Source organism: Diospyros lotus, chromosome 11, assembly GCF_014633365.1.
Source record: "Diospyros lotus cultivar Yz01 chromosome 11, ASM1463336v1, whole genome shotgun sequence".
Taxonomy (NCBI): domain Eukaryota; kingdom Viridiplantae; phylum Streptophyta; class Magnoliopsida; order Ericales; family Ebenaceae; genus Diospyros; species Diospyros lotus.
The window spans coordinates 7,114,327-7,130,192 of NC_068348.1; positions in this window are offsets into that span (position 1 = coordinate 7,114,327).

The following is a 15,866-nucleotide window of genomic DNA, read 5'->3' on the forward strand; positions in this document are numbered from 1 at the left end:
CCAAAAATTAAATCGTGACGGACTCAAAGGTTTAAAATACCCTCTAAATGTAGGGGGGAAAACCACTAGCCCCAGAGAAGTCATGGCAAGGACCAAAACTACCCATTATCTTAAAGGAAAGCTAGAATGTTTCTTTTCTACTCTTGATGTTAAATATGGAAATATGATCAAGGGGAATTTTAAGATACCCAACTCTTAAGAACCCAGAAGGCTTGAAAAAAGAATATTGAACCTCTCAAATTAATGAACGATGTGTGGCTATCCACAAAAATAACCTAAAAATGGGTTTGAGGCTCTTACTTCATCCATTCAGAATGTCATTTTTAAGAGAGTGCAGGTTAGCATCCACCTAGTTGCACCTTAATGGTTGGGCCACGTTGGTTGGTTTTTTTGTTCTTTGCAATAAGTGAAGTATGGAACCAACTTTGGAGTTGTGTAGTTGCTTTTTTCGGTTTAGAGTGATAAAGGGCCGAGAAGAGTTTATGGGTCTTCAAAAAGCAAATAACAACATTACCTTTTTTGCCGAGTCTTTAAAGAAGATGAATAATTTTGAATCGTAGTGGCTAGTAGTAAACCCACGATGTATATTAAAAGTGCCCATAGTCTTAGTGCTCGAGAGCGATAAGGACAAGCCTTCCTAAACCACTTGAGGTCCATCTGGTGATGAGCATGTAAGATAAAGTTGATTCAAACCTACCATTGGGTGATGTGCAAGCTTTCATGCCCTTCACCATTGACTGTCAAGAGACACCAACAGCCATTAGGGAGGAGTCTACACCCAGGCTTGATGCAGCAGCGCCAAATGAACGTCACTAGCAAGAAGCAATCATCTACAATTGGATTTTCCCCCTCTATTGCCACGTGGGGGAAGAATAATGCTATTTTTTGAGGTGTCTATTCTTTTGCTACTTTTTTTCAAGCTTTTGTCATGCACATACGTGTGTGTGATGTGTGTCCCTAATGCTAGATTTGGATGACGTCTAATGGGATTGTAATAAATGTATTTATTGTATCTTTGTATATCTTAATAAAATACATAAACTTTTTAGTTTGCTATTGTAATGACCTATTGTTAGGTTTATGTCATGATTAATGATTTTATTTTATTTTGGTGAATAGATATATTTTTATATTTCTTAGATTATAGAGAAATCTAGAGGTTGGAAATTTAATAGAATGGGTTGAATTTAATGTATAGGGTTGGGCTAATCTGAAAAGTACAAAGATTTGGGATAGCTAAAAATTAAATAAAACCCATTTCTAATGGATTTGACTTAAACTACCCTGGTCGTAAATTTAGTTAAATTCAAGTGAATTGGGTTAGGCCTTAAGTGTTGGGCCAAATTAGAAAATAAAGTCTTTGGGCTTATGTGAGTTGCGCCTAATTAGTAAGAGTTGAATTAATAAGTTGGACTCGAGCCCATTTGCTATGTGATGAGATAAATTAAAGGAAAATGTAATTTAATTGTGAAATGTTAAGAAAGGGTTTGAGATCTTTATGTTGAGTGAGAAAAATGTAAGGGTAAATGGGAAATTGTATAAATGGGTTTGATAAAGAAAATGAGAAAAGAAATGAGAATGACAAATACCCAAAAGGGGCATGATAATAATTGTGTTTGTGTGTGCAAGTGAAGGGCAAACTGGTCTTTTGGTGAAAGACACGTGGCTTTCTCTTTCCCTTTTTCCCTCTCCTTTGTTTCCCTTTATTCTCTCTCTTCCTTCCATATCCGAGAAGTCTTCTTCATCTCCTTCTTCTTGGTTTTCTTCTTCTTCTTCTTCTCCTCCATTTTCAGTTTTTCATTTGAAACTTCAAGGGTGAATTCTCAAGTTGGAAGACAAGTTCTTATTGGTTTATCTCCATCAAAAGAAAGACAAGTTCTCCTTGCATCTTTTCTTGATATGCAAGGTTCTCTTATTTGAGATTTGTTGTTGAGATTTACTTTTTTTGTATTGTAGGTCTCTTATCCTTGATCTTCTCATCTTATGGATTTTTCTTGATTTATGTTAAAACTTACTAAAATCTTCGATAGGTTATTGGTTCACCCTATAATTTTCAAATGGATGACATTTATTTGATTTGGCTATGATCGTTGCAAGAATTTGGTGTTATCTTGCAAGCATTTTTGGTTTTTTATTCGTTTCTTTGTGCCTCGGTATTTGGTGGTCGACCGTTTAGTTTATTTTGTGTGGAGTACGAGTCTCAGCTTCAAAAGGTCAACAGTTAAGCCTTCAATGATCGATCGTTTCTGTGAAAAAGTCTCTATCATTCGATCGTTTCTTCCCCACCGATTGACCATTTTTTACCCTTCTTTGCTTATGCTTATTTTTGACAATTTGTGCATGCTTTATTGTTTTGGGCATAACTTTTAGTAGAAATATCTTATTCAAGATCCGTTTATTGCATTGTAAACTAGACTCGATAAGATTCGATTTGATGCATAATTTGGATTATTTGGACAAGAATTGATCCTATTAGGGGCCTGTGAAATACCAAGTTGAATCTGATTTTTCTATTTGTAATCCGAAAATGCTCCGATTTTAGGGGCATAACTTTCTGTGGTGCTATCCAAATTGAAATCCGATTTTTGTGTCATAATCTCAACCTTATAATCTTTGTCTTAGCATACTCTTGGAATTAATTGGTTACGTTTTGAACCCATAACAACTCGATAATCCTTGCTTAAATATGAAATTCGTGAGATAGTATGCACTTGAATCAAGCAAGTATGCATGATAATCATGTTGGGAAATTGTCATGATACATACATGGTTGGCATGATCATGGGATTTCATGTATGATGTATAATATGATTATTATCTTTGCGCACCTATTATTTTGTGCGGCGGCTATGTCTGCGAGTGAGAAAATGATATCCTATAAGCGCCTGATGTGGGTCGATGTGGCCACAACCCGGTAGGCGAGGCTCAAATTGTTAGTGTTTGTTGATGTATTTTCATAATGTACGTATATTCATGTATAGATATATTGGTCGTTGAAGCCTTGAGAATTATGTGAAAAATTCCTAACTATTGATGCATGAGCATGGAAATGATTATATGGTATGCATAATAATCACAACATGGGAAATTGATGTAAATGGAAAACTTATGAGTTGTATTATACTGATATCTTTTCATAGAGTTGTTTACTCTATCTTGGTTATCCATGCCTTTGATTCTATATCTCCATGCTTTATATATATATACTTGCTGAGCCTTGTGGCTCACCTTATTTACTCTCATGTCATTCTAGGTAAAGGTAAAGTAGTGGTTAAGGGTGAGTCCAATGGGGCTAAAGCCCAAGGTTAAAGGTGTACATAGACCTCTTAGACTAGACAGTCCATGTTAGTGTTTATGATAGGGCATGTTGTAAGGAAATTTTATGTTATAAATTTCGTTACTGTCTTTGTATTTCATTGTGTTTAGGCTATGGTGCCAAGATGTTGTAAACCTTTATATTGACTTCCGTTAAATTTATCTAAGGATAGTAATATGGTGTTGTATGTTATTGTTCTATATCATCCTTGTGATGACCTCTTTTCGAATATCTTATGCTAGCGAGACTATCCAGGAATAGGCCACTACAGCTATATGAATGAGTCCCTAGATCTCCTATTTAAAAATCTTATTCTCAAGATGTTGAGACTGTGTGATAGGATTTTCTGGTGACAGGACTTTTTTAATGATTCTTAGTCCTTAAATTAATTGGATGGGCACTTTGATTAATTAAGTATTGACTAGTACAATGTTTACTACCTTGTTTAGTATGAGATACTAATGAGAAGGTGGTGTGTCACATGCCATATGTCGACATGGGGATATCGTCGGTAAACCTGTGAGTGGTTGTTGGGAAACAATACACTAAATGTGACACTGATGATTGGCCACATGATAATGTAGATAATGGTCAAGTAGTCTAAGTTGCAATAGTGTAATTGATCCTTAGACTTAAAGCAGCACGGTTGTTTTGTATATTGGTGTGTGGAATTTACTAATACACCGAACCATCCAATTGCGTGATAGGGAGGTTCATCTATGTGGTTCTATATTGCTAATGTATGGAGACAGATGTTGGGAATAAGATTCGCCACCCTCGTTGTTATTGATGAGGTGAACATTCTATGTGATCTACTATTAGTGTGACAGAACAATCTCTGGCCAAGGCAGATAGATTGTTGAAAAAATGTTTCTTAAGGTGTTATCTAGTCACACTAATGAGATTAGACACATAATTACCGAGTTTGTGAGTCTATCACTCCATGGCTCTCATGATGTTTTGCATTTGATATGGTTTTGATAATGAAAAATAATTGTATTTTGATAATAAAATTATTTTGTTAATGATTATTAACTTGGAGCTTCAAATTACTTTTATATGTTCTATTAAGCACCAAAATGAAAATTAATTTTATCATGCAATCTAATGCCAAAAATCTTGTAATACATTTATATGGCATTTGGAATATTATGTTTTATTTGGTTAAAATATGCAAAAATTTATTTAAAAGAATTTTTACCGTTTGCTACAGTGAATAGTGAATAGTAATCAAACCGTTATAAAAAGTGATCTGACCGTTGTGAACAGTAATTCAACTATTTTGAACAATAGCAACTATAAAAATGGCTAGTTTCTTTTAAAACTCTTGGGATGCCTATAAATACAATTCAAGGATGCAAAAAAAAAAAATAATAATAAGCAAGAATAAATTCATTTGAGCTAACATTTGTATTTTTACTTCTCCATTATACTTGTGCTTTCATTTTTCTCTCAAAAGATTTTGATTATCATTTGTATCATTTTGTTAAAGTCTTGTGTTTATTATTGAAAGATCTTGTAACTAAGAGATTCATCTCTTAGATTATCTTTTCTATACATTTCTTGTATTTCCTAGTTTGTGAGCTAGATGGCCTACCAGGTTATTGGTGAGAGGTTGTAATTCCTAGCAGTTTAAACTAGAGGGACTACTTGTATATAAGTAGGAGGTTTGTATTTCCTAGCAGTTTATGCTAGAGGGCCTATCAAGTTTGGTAGGAGATTTAGTTGATTGATTTGAAAATCTTTAGTGAGAAACTAAGGTAGTGGATTAGGCTTGGTTTAGTCAAACCACTATATACCGCTTGTGTCCTTCTTGCATTTTATTTTGGTTGTACTTCATTGTTTTTATATTTTTTTTTTCAAAACCTCTTATAAAGTTTTTAAATTTCTCAAACACCCAATTCACCCCCTCTTAGGTTGTAGTGCCATTGTTATACGATTATAACAATTTGTATTAGAGCCTAACTCCTTATTTTAAGCTCTAACAACCTACGGAAAGATCCATAGCATTTATGAAGGTTTTCATGTATAAGAAAGGTTATCTTATTGATATGACATCTTATTTTGATGGCTCATGTTATGATTTTTAGAGAAAAAGAATTTGTGTTTTCATGACATCCATTTATTGTTATTTGTGGAATATTGTGAAAAATGGTTTTGTTTCAAAACCAAAGTTGGAATGAGATGATCATGACAAAAAGAACTTATCTTTAAATATTAGAGCTATGCATATTTTACAATATGCCTTAAGTGATAATATTTATGTTAAAGTTTATAAGTGTTCCAATGCTAAAGATATATTGAATACTCTTAATTCAATTTATCTTACAAATGTTGTGAGCATGTTGATGAAAATTTACAAGTTGAAAATCCATTGAATTATCAATAAAGAGGTGAGAAAGAAAGCTCTCATACCTCTAGTGAAGAAAGCTCAACATCAAATATGGTAACCTCTATTTCTATTTATGATAATGATGATATTGAGAATGATTTTTCAAAAGAAGAGTTACTAAATGCCTTTAATGAATTATATGTCAAGTTTGAAAATGTATGTTTGAAAAATAAAACTCTTCAAAAACAATTTAATTTATTATCAAATGAGTTCGAAGCCTTAAAATTAAAGAATGAATACTTACTTGCATCCAATAAAGAATTTTCAAATGAAAATAATTTAAAAGAATCTCAATTGAAATCTCCTAATAGTGCTTTGAATGAGAAACCTATTTTAAAAGGAAAGATTTCAAATTCATGTGATCACGACAAAGGTGCTCAAAATTCTTACAGTTAAAGAGCTAATGTCAAAAGCTCATCTTCACATACTTCTCATGATATTAAATGCTCTTATTGTTGCAAAATAGGCCACAATGCATTTTGTTGTCCTTTTAAAAGAAAATCATCTAGTGGTCCTAATTTGAAATGGATTCCTAAGAGAACTAAAGTATCTAGTATTTCTCATACTAAATCCCAAGGATCTAAACATGTTTTGATATAAAAAAAAGTCTCATTTTTAATAGGAATGTCCAAAAGTATAAAAAAAACAAACTATTTTCATAAAAAGGAATAAAAAATCCTTTGCTTCACATCCTAGCTATTGGTATCATTTTATAAATCAAGGTTTTGTAAGAAACTATCCCAAAAAAATTAAACAAGTATGGGTTCCAAAGGGAATATTCTATGTTAACAATCGTGAACCCAAAGTGGTTTGGGCACCAAAAACTCGTGGATAGTTATTTTTGCAAGTTGCTTGACATCCTAATAAATCTCAGAAGTCAAATCATTAAAGGATGAATCAAGTGTGAATGAAAGGAGGAAGTGAAGAAGAAAATCCTCCCAAATGATGCTCATTTGTGCCATCCAAGAGTAACAAAGACTGTTCAATTCCATCTTGGTGGTATATCCCTCAACTCTCCATAGTTTTGGTGTTCTTGAATCATATGTTTATGATTTTTGCATGAAAATTTCTTTGGCAATCATATTGGTTTCTCAAATTAAGGGGAAGTTATAGTGTCAAAATGATTTTAAATTTTTTGATATATTTTATTAAGGGGGAGTGTAATGCCTCATATCGCATAGTGTTAGAAATGATAAGATTGCCAAATAATTCTTAAGTAAGTTCGAGGAACCAGAAATTGGTTTGAGAATTTAATAGCCGAATCAACGGTAGCGAGTGCTTTGGAACTTCGATAACTGGGAATAAGGATATGAGATTGATGAGTGTCTCGAGACAAAACAAACTATACTGAAAATGATCAGATTAGGAATAGTTTCCATATAAGCCAAATTGTCCCCCGAAAAATCAAAAGGTCAAAAGGGACATTCGAGAAGGGGGCTCTGATTTTATGAGTAGAACAACCCTTAAGCAATTTTAAATGGAAAAGTTTGCAGAAATAGGCCTAAGTATGATTCGGGCCTAAGTGCAATTTATGATTTTAATTGGGAAATGGACAAAACAAATTTTTTTTTCAAAATTTATGGTGCAAAATAAGGAACATAGGACGCAAGAACCCAAGTGGAATTATTCCAAAATCAAAGGACTTAAGCCAAGGGCCAAAATATAAAAGATATAATCAGAGGGTTAAAAGTGTAATTTTTGGAACCTGCAGTGTGAACACACTACAACAAGTCGGTCGCGGCACTATGCACACCTGGAAAGCCGTTGGAGGTCTCAGAAGGGTCAGGGATAGGCCTCAAGTCATGATGAAGTATCAGAAGCGGCGTAAGGTCGGAAAAAATGACAGGATGTGACTATTTTTGTGGTGAATTTTATCTATAAATGGATGAGGATTTGGCTAAGAATTTCATCAAGAAATCAAAGTGTTTGAGGAAACATTAAGGGAGGTGGATAAGGGGCTTTTTTTTCTCCAAGAGGAGATGATCATTTTTGGAGAGTTTGAAGCATTTTGGTGCAATTTTGAGTGAGTTTTGAGGATTAGCCAGATAGTCGGCCTTCGCCGAAGCTAGATGTTTAAACGGCCGATCAAGGGCCTTCCGGTGGTCCTTTCAAGTAATAAAAGGTGTAACACGCCCCACTTTTCAAGTATAATGGTACATAAATCCCCAAAAATCTAACAAATAATCCCTCATCATTATGGTAATTCCTTATACAACATTTATAGTGCATCATTCGAGATATACACATAGTGAACCCATATCCATTTATAATTAATAGAAATGATAGGAAATTCCAAAGGTTACGGTAACACTTCTTTATACAAGGAATCGTAGTACAAGAACAATAGAAATCAAACTAAACTTCAGCTACCCCTTTGCCCTTCCTCTTATTTGTCTTTAGGGTATTTGGGATGTTGAATATCCCAGGAGTATGAAACACCCAAGTTAGATAGTTACATCTAAATGAGTGGCATAAGAAAGGAAATAATGCATGCAAGAGAAATATGTAGTTATGCCACGAAATCTTCTTAATGGTAACCATGCTAGAATGTTGCCCTATCTGAACTTTTCGGCCCTCTTACACAAGCACGAGGCAACCGCCTTACTTGCCATGTCTGAACCCCTCAGCCCCCTTACACAAGCTCACATAGTCAACCCCCTTACACAGGTCACTGTGGTAGTTCACACATGATAAGCTATTAACTAGCCGCAGCCACCAAAACAACATGATATATGATAAAGCAGAAGGAATATGATTTGCAAGCCATAAGTCACGCACAAAAGTCATCATGTTCAAACCTGATGCAAGCAAAGTTGAATGGATATGCCCAAAACAAAGGAAATAAGAGATGTAGGCAACAAACCACCCACAAATGAAACCCAGAGTGATCAAGAAGAAGCAAAGCACATGCAAGAGCAATTCACATGCACAAGAACCACTGACAAATGAAGCCAAGAATGTCCAAGATGAATGTAATACCCGGTATTAAATAATAAGAGAATTTTTGAAGATATGGGTCAAAATGATATTTAGCAAAGTTTCGGGCCTAAGTGCAATATTCGAAATGAAAGACGAATGACTAAGTTAAGATGAGCCAATTGAGGAGAAATGGCACAATTGGATGATATTTGATAAAAATCAGGGATTTTCAAAGGTTTGAAGTCAAAAGCACGCAATTAGGAGAGTTCGGGCAAAAGTGCAGATTTTGCAAAACATCAGAGGGAGGTTGAATCGACCAATTTTATAGAAATTTCAAAAGGAAATGGAAAATATAGAACTTGAGGGTCATTGTGGTATATTTAGAAAGATCAGGGACTCAAAGAAAAGGGCCAAAATGTCAAATGAAGAAAATATGGGGTGAAAATGCAATTTTGAAAAACTTGCATAGTGGGAACGCGACCACCACACATGGCCGCCGGTAGCCGCCTCTGGAGGCGCCGGGAAGCTCGCCTAAGGGTGCCAGGGTGATCTATAGGTGATGATGAAGCTTCAGGGGGTGGCCATTGGCCGAGCACGGCGGCGAAGTGACCGGAAATGATGGCCAAAAATATTTTCGATTTGGTCGAATTTTTCGAGGGATCTAGCGCTTGATTTGGTGTTTCTCGATTGGTTTAGAGGCTAGATTTGGGCTTAAGGGATAAGGACGAGCAAGATAGGGTGGGGAATCGGGTAAAAATCGAGTATAAAAGGGGATTTTCGGCCGAGGGTTTCAAAAATGAAATCGCTCAAATTTCTTGTGTTTTTGCTTGAATCGAGCTTGAGGGATAAGGGGCTTTTGTTCCTTGGATTGAGAGGATCATTTCTGGAGCATTTGGGATCGATTGGTGTAGAAATGGAGAGGTTTTAGAAGCTTGGCCAGAAAAATGAACCGCCGCCGCCATGACCTGCAACTCGCTTTTAATCCTACCTTCAGCCACCCTTTCCGACGAACAAGGGCACCATTGAGGTCGCCTTGAAGAGCTCTACAAGCCCCTATAAGAATTTAGGGCATTAGACGTCGCCGGAATCGGAGAAGACGACCGAAGAAAAAGACTGTGCGGCGGCGCGTGGCAGCCACTCGCGGGACCTCTGGGTGGCGCGTGAGGAATCAATTGGGTCATTGGAAGAAGAATTACACAATTTTTGAGGTGTGGTACGTTTTTCGAGGTGAAATCCAGACTTTTTCGAATTGAGGTGAGTGGTTTGATTCCAGCTTTTCCTTGTCTTGGAAGTGTTTTTAGGTGCTTGTGGTGGGTTCTAGTGAGTGGTTATACCCTCCTAGACATAGATTGTTTTACAAGGCTTTTGCTTATGATCATTGTGTCGATATTTGCTACATTGCATTAACTGTTTTATTTTAAAATGTTGGTGCATGGCGTGTAAATTTTCATATCATTTGGGGTCAAGTTTAGTTTCATCGTTGGGTCCGTATGGGGCGGGATGGGGTCTACTTGAGATTGGGACAATGTTAATCCAGGTGAACGGGTGTCACACTGGGGCACTTGAGGGAATAATGTTAAACCAGGTGAACGGGTGTCACGACGGTGCACTCGAGGGATTAACGTTGGACCAGGTGAACGTGTGCCACAGTGGGGCATTCGAGGGATTAAGTATGTTAAGGTGATATCTCGAGTTAGACGTGTCTTGCATGTTGTCGTATAGTATGCCATGCTCGTATGTCTTTCATGCATTGTATAACTGTTTCATACCTTCACTTAGATGGTTTATCATCTAACATGGGTTATGCCCCTGGAACATTCAACGTTCCAGTCAGGGACAACAGCGAGGTCGAGGACACGACAGATGAGCCAGTGGTGTTTGTTTGATAGTTGTTGTTGTTGTATTATTTTGGAAGCATTGATGTTATATATCGCTTGACGATGTTGTAATAATTAGTATTGATGTTGTATGCATATGATGGTATGGGAACATTTTGTGTGTAACACGTGGTAGGCCATGTCATTTTGATTAATTAAGTATTCCGCTGTGTTTATATTGTCTCGTTCGGTTAAGATTTGTTATTATTAACTAAATGAGTAAGACTGGAACTCTCGGGGTATATATCTGCATGTGGAGATTGTTCTTAAGATCACCGCGAGTGCCGGCTATAGTTTTACGATGAGTGTTTCATCTGCATGTAAAGATTGTGCTCACAGGCGTCGCGAGTATCAGACTTAAAAAAAAAAAACCCAGGAATTTCCTTATAGTGACACGCCTGTATAGGGCGGGGTGTTACAATTGGTATTAGAGCCCTAGGTTAAAACCCTAGGATGGTTAGGCTAGGTTATTGAATTTAGCACGGCCAGACTTGCACCAATTCCTAAGTCTTTTGGTCAATTATACTTTTATCCAAACTCCAATAATTACAATTTTACCCCCGAATCAGAAGTTGAACTTTTATCTCAGGACTTCCATAATCCTTTGAAATGTCCTATTTCCTAAAATATTTAAATTTAAAAATCTCGGGTATTACAAAAGGTGTCGTTCGAACTTGAGGAGTACTTCATTTTGGTGCAAGAGAAATCAAAGATCAGGGAAGATTTACAATGGTCAACGATGAGAGAAAGGACGAAGAAGATGATGCGCGTGAGATGCACGCATGCATCCCACACGCAGCACATGCGCCTAGCACATGAGGGCGCGTGAAGCCTAGGGTAAGTTTGGATTTTTTTTTTTAATATTTTTAGAATATTATTTTATGAATTATGGTGATGAAAAAATTGAGAAAATGTTTGAGGAGGTATTTCTTTTGGAATTATTAGGGGAAAAATAGGAAGAAAATAAGAGAAAAATTATGAAAAAATTAGGAAAAATAGAATAGTGATATTCTTAACTAAATATGATGGTTAGGGTACATTGAGGTTTTGAATTAACTACATTAGAAGGCTGGCACGAGAATCAAGATATTCTAAGATACGTCGAGGTAAGTGGTTCTATCCAAACTTAGCCTATTTTATAAAACAGTGTGATTCATATATGCAAGTACGCTCCACCATCCATTTGACATATTGACATACTTTGATATGTATACACCATGTAGTTGCATTTACATGTCATGATGATGAAATATGCATATGTTCATGATGATATTATTAATCATGCATCGCATATATTTGAGAGTACGAACAGGCATCGCTGCTTTACCATAGGTGTTGTACAACACCTTAGCCTGGTAAGGAGGTTGTAAAATGGGGAGTAGCATTAAAATGTGATTAATGTTAGCTCTATATAATGACAAATATATCCCAAGATGGGGGGTGAATTGGGATTTGAGTAAATTTTCAATAACTTAAAAACTTTTGCTCACAGGACACTATGTTTCGAAACCTGAGGAAGTATGTTTCGAAACTAACCTTTCTGTTAAGTATGTTTTGAAATATAGATGAGTATGTTTCGAAATCAAGTTTACTGTCAGATATGTTTCGAAACCTACTATAGTATGTTTCGAAACCTTACTCTCTGATTGCAAATATTGAAACTCCTTTAGTTTTTTCAAAAATGATTCTTTTGAAAGCATGAACAAGGATAACAACATGTAAGAATTGAGAAATCAAATACACATGAGATTTATAGTGGTTCGGCACTCGCCTACTCCACTACCTTCAAGCTTACCCATTTGAAGGATTTGCAAACCACAATCACTTTCACTAGCGATCAACGACACCAAGGGTTTTACCACAATTCACCTTAAAACCTTACACAATGAGTTTTTATGGGCTCAATTCAAACCTTACAACAAGATAAATAACACTTAACTTTTACAACCTAATAATTTGAATGTTAAATAAACACCTTACCAAATAGTTATTACAAACCTATTGGTATAGAGTGAGGAGAGCGTGAAAGGATGAGAGCTTTGGATTCAGTTTGTTTCTCCTTTTCACACCACAATGCATACTAAGGAATGATTGAAAGGATCTTCTTTGAGAGCTTGTTAAAAGGGCTTCGTTTGCTTGTGCTTGTGGCAAAAATCTCTTGTAGATGTGTAAACTTGTGTATGTTTGTAAGAGAGTGGCTTTATATTTTCAAAAACTGATATATATATATATATCAAACAGATAGATTTTTGGCTAATTATAACCGTTAGAGACAAGATAACAAAGTTGGTTTCGAAACACATATTTTAGGTTTCGAAATAACACATTTTTATACAGATGTTTTGAAATATACGTACCATGTTTCGAAACATACAGCCTTTATAGCTAGATGTGCACCAAGAGACAAAATGAGTGGGAAACATCTTTATAAAAACAAAAAGATTTTTTACCGTTTGTTACAGTGAATAGTGAACAGTAATTAAAAACTGTTGTGAACAATTATCCAATTGTTATGAACAGTAATTGGACTGTTGTGAACAATAATCTGATTGTTTGAAACCGTAACAACTATAAAAATGGCTAGTTTCTTTTGAAGCTCTCGGGATACCTATAAATACCGTTCAAGGATGCTCTTAAAAAAAAAAAATCAAGAAGCAAGAATAAATTCATTTGAGCTAACATTTGTATTTTTACTTCTCCATTATACTTGTGCTTTCATTTTTCTCTCAAAAGGCTTTGATTATCATCTGTATCATTTTATTCCAGCCTTGTGTTTATTATTGAGAGATCTTGTAACTAAGAGATTCATCTCTTAGACTCTATTTTCTATACATTTCTTGTTTTTCCTAGCTTGTGAACTAAAGGGCCTACCAGGTATTGGTAGGAGGCTGTAATTCCTAGTGATTTACGCTAGAGGGTCTACTTGTGTATAAGTAGGAGGTTTTTATTTTCTAGCGGTCTATGCTAGAAGGCCTATTGAGTTTGGCAGTAGGATTAGTTGATTGATTTGAAAATCTTTAGTGAGGGACTAAGGTAGTGGATTAGACTTGGTTTAGCTGAACCACTATATATCACTTGTGTTCCTCTTGCATTTTATTTTTGGTTGTGCTTCATTGTTTTTATATTTTGTTTTCAAAACCTCTTATATATTTTTTAAATTTCTAAAACACCCAATTCATCCTCTCTTGGATTGTAGTGCCATTGCTATACGATTATAACATCTCACTTAGTCAAAATGTTAGGTGACAGAAGAATTATAGTACATGGTAATTGTTAACTGTAATAGGCTCAGTTGAAGTTATAATTCATCATCTTAGACTATTGCTAGGCACTATCCAGGACCTTTTGGACCATCATCGGGATATGGAGAGATTCTTATGATAGGTCAAGGTGTTGGCCGGTGCCAAAATGACTTTTGGTGCTATTTGATTATTAGCAAACAGTGAACCTAGAAACTCATACACCATATAGTGTTACGTTTGGTACTGACACTAATCACCCAATGTGTCTCGGGTATTCGATTTGCTAAGAGTTAGTGAATCGGGTTGCAGAATCTTTTGGACACGAGTGCTAGTGATACAGAATCCTTGGACTAGCATGGGAAGAGGTGACCGAAACTATACTGGATAGTACGCTAGGTGTGGATAGCCTAGACCCACCACAATGTGAGGTGGAATCGCTCTTAGTACAAAAATTATTTCTGTACCCCAGCCTGACATCAGACTTCAAGTATTCATTTATTGTATTTCATGTGATGGAATAAAGTGTAGCTTAAATATCCAAACTATGTATGGTGTGTGTTAATAACTTCTGCTAGATATATATATCTAATGCATGTAAAACTTTTTAATTTTACCCACATCACTATACGTGTAATTCGTCAATAAGGGGTGGTGTCGTTGTGTGGTAATCGCTTAGTCAAAGGGGTGGATTTTAAGGCTTATCTTGGGTTATTTCATACCGACACGATAGAGGATCTGGGAGTTGGGCCAAGGCTTATTTACGCAATGGTCTTACCTTAAGATGAATAGAGATTTTTTTGGTAAACGCTGAGAGACATGGATTGGGCCGAGAGGCTAATTATTGATTGATAATGCCTATTGCAATTCGTTTTTTCTTCTTCACACATTACGATATCCTAATATCCAATTCTTATTTTCGTAGGGTATCTAGCTGATGATTATTGCTAACACGAGTAACCGAACATGGCTAACATGAGCCAACAAAGAGAATAACTAGAGAACCGAAGAAATCTTACACTTTAGGAGCAAGTATAATTATCTTCAGTGGTGTGCCAATCAATACGAGGTTACTCTAAACGAAGCTTGTAACCTAAGGGTAGAAATTGAGAGCTTGAGAATAAAGAATCTATCTTTGGAGAATGAGCTTGCAGGAATAAAGCTTACTAAGGAAAAATAATAAAAGGCTATGGAAGTAATTCAGACTTCCAACACCTTTTCAATTGAGGAACTAGATCGAAAAAATAGGGAGTTAAAGCAGGCCCTTACCCAATGTCAATATTTTCATAATAAGGCACAAGAAGCCGAATGTCACCTCACAAGAACTGATGTGGCCACTATTAGTGTCCAAGCTATGAAAGAGTACTGTTTATCCAAGGGTTTCTATAAGAGGAAAGAGGCGCATTCTGCTTGCTTTGTGAAATATGGTTTTTACATGGCTCATAGCCTACTAAAGTTGAGAAGCCTCGGGGAATCGTTTGTTAGTGTTAGTGCCCTAATGCTAGATTTAGATGACATCTGATATTTATATTTATGGGACTAATGATGTAATTCTTGTAATATGTAATAAAATATGTTTTCATATTTAAGGTCATATCTTCATTTATAACTCTCCAATCATTAATATGAATGATTTCTTAGATTTTCTATTGAATGTCTTATTCTTAAGTGTTAAGAATATGTGACAATTGACCTTTGTAATAAGGATGTCTTAATGATTATTCCCAATTCTTAGATAATACCTTTAATTAGTATGAGATACTAATGATAAAGGATGGTGAGTCGCATGCCATAATCCATGAGAATAATATAGTATACATGTGGGTAGGTGTTAGTGGAACACTTACTGAATGTGACACACGTGATAGATCACATGGCTCAAAGGATCTATGGTCTATCATAAGCTTCGATTGTGTTACTGGTCCTTTGACCGGAGGTAACACAGTTGTCTTGTGTGTCGGTACTAGGGATTTGTCGTTATTAAGAATCATCCGGTTATTGGGTGGGAGATCAACTGTGTGGTCCCTGTGTAGTGGCATATGGAGGCAAGTGATTGCTAATGGGATCTATCGACCTCCAGCGTGAGGTGAACATCCTATGCGATCAGTGGTGGTCTTGATTAT